Source organism: Anthonomus grandis, unplaced genomic scaffold (assembly GCF_022605725.1).
Source record: "Anthonomus grandis grandis unplaced genomic scaffold, icAntGran1.3 ctg00000501.1, whole genome shotgun sequence".
Lineage (NCBI taxonomy): Eukaryota > Metazoa > Arthropoda > Insecta > Coleoptera > Curculionidae > Anthonomus > Anthonomus grandis.
In genome coordinates, this window is record NW_026088518.1 from 45,001 (window position 1) to 47,500 (window position 2,500).

A 2,500-nucleotide genomic window follows, 5' to 3' on the forward strand; every position below is an offset into this window, starting at 1 on the left:
AGAGGAAAAAGAAATGCCATCCACTTCTTACCAAAGAAATACAAAGATAAATAATAAACAAAAAGAGATAGTCTCCCAAACATTTACACAATCACAAGCAAAAACACAAACAAGAACTAAACCACAAAACCAAATAGACAGTGACAAAGATAGCGAATGGGAGATAGTAACAAGAAAAAATAACAATAAAATTAATAACAATCACGAAAAAGGAATAACAACAAAAAAGACATATGCAGAAATTATTAGCAAAAATAAACAAGTACAAAAAGAGCCCGATAAATGGAAAAGCCCGACAAAAAGAGTAATTACAAACGAGACAAAAACAATAATTACACAAATCGAAGGACAAAAAGACGGGAAAGAAACCCTAAAGAAATTCAAACAAGACTTCAGACAATACAAGAGGGGTATAGTTGACGTAATAATTCTTAGGGAGGGAAAAATAAAAATCATAATGGTACAGGACATATACGAACAAATAACAAAAGAACTAAAAGAAAAGAATTATATTCCGGAACAAAAAAGAACAAGGAAACCAAAAATAAAAATAACGGGTGTAGAAAGAAAAGGATATACAGACGATGAAATAATACAAGTAATTCAAGAAGATAACGAATTATTAAACAACTTATACCCAGATAAAATAAAGGAGTGGAAAGTAATGGCCAGAAAACCGTGCATGAACCCACATAAAGAAAACTTAATAATTGAAATTGACTCTGAAACAGCGAAACATGTACTAAGACGGGGACAACTAACAATGGACTATAGACGATACTACGTAAAGGAAGACATAAGCGTAGCCTTGTGTTACAAATGTCAGGAACTGGGACATACGGTAAAATACTGCACAAAAGCAGAAAATATTTGCTACAAATGTGGAAAAACAGGTCATGAACCGGTCAGTTGCAGAAACCTCTTCGACTGTAAAAACTGTAAGTTGGCCGGGGTACACAGGGACTTGAGAAGACACACAACACGAGACAAAGGTTGCCCAGCTTACAAAGAACAAAAAGAAGCGATAAGACGAAACATAGACTACGGACAGACAGATGAAGAGACAAGAACAATAGACATGGAATAAAATGGCTCTAGTAATAGTGCAATTCAATGTGGACAAGGGTAGAGAAGCGATGACACTCTTAGAAAACAAGATAAGAACAGAGAAACCGGGAATTGTGCTATTGCAGGAACCATATCACAAAGGACACATAACAGGATATACGAGACATAGACTAGACATTAAAGACAAGGTAGAGATTTGGGTGGACAAAAACATAACAGCAACAACTAGACAAGACTTATCTACAAACAACTGTCATACAATACAAATAAAAACAAAACAAAACAAATACATACTTGTTTCTTCAATCTACGATGAACCGGGAGGTAGAAGAAACAAAAGACTAGAAGAAATAGACAAACGCATAAAAAACATAAAAGAACAACACATAATTGGAGGAGACTTTAACGCACATAACGAAGCATGGGGGGGGACAATAACAGACGAAAGGGGAGCAAAAATAATAGACTGGGCAGCTGAACGAAACTACAACATAATAAACAATAAAAGGGAAGGGCCAACTTTCAGAAGTTCAAGAGGCAACAGCTATATAGACCTGACCATGACGAAAGACATAAACATTGAAAACTGGAGCGTGTCACGAGAGGAAACTCTGAGTGGCCACGCGTATATCTCATTCATAGTAAAGACAGAATGTAACACAAGGCGGCGAAGACAAGAACTAGACCTTGAAAACACAAACTGGAATCCGATAAAAAGAGAATTGAACCTAGAAATAGAAAAACACACATGGGTAATGAACGATACAAGAGAACTAGAAACAAATGCAAAAAGACTCCAAGACATATGTAGCCACGCATGTAGAAATATAGCAAAAAAGTGGGTAACAGAAGAGCAAAACGAGTGGTGGACCGCGGAATTAGAAATGAAAAGAAAGCAACTAAGAAGACAAAGACTGATTATGCAAAGAATAAGAAACGAACATAACATAGAAAAATATAAAAAAGACAGAAACGACTACAAAAAACTAATAAAAATCGCAAAATTAAGATCGATACAAGATAAAATCGAAAACATGACAGAAACAGACCCCTGGGAAAAAGTATGGAAGTTCCTGAGAAGAACATCCAGACCGCCAAACATGAACATACAAAGAGAAGATGGAACTTACACCATAACGGAAGACGAAAAAAATGATTATTTAATAAATAAATATTTCCCAAAAGACGACATAGAAAACGATACAACTGAAATGAAACAGATAAGAAACAAAAACAGACAATACAGAGAAAGAAAAGAGCCGAAAATAGGCAAACGAGAAGTCGAAGTAGTAATTAGCGAATTAAAAAACAATAAAGCAACAGCGGAAGACAAAATCCCTAATGAAGCTATAAAAGAAATATGGACAGAAATAATAGACAAGCTGGTAGATATATATAATAAATGCCTAGACATGGGCGTCTTTCCCCAATG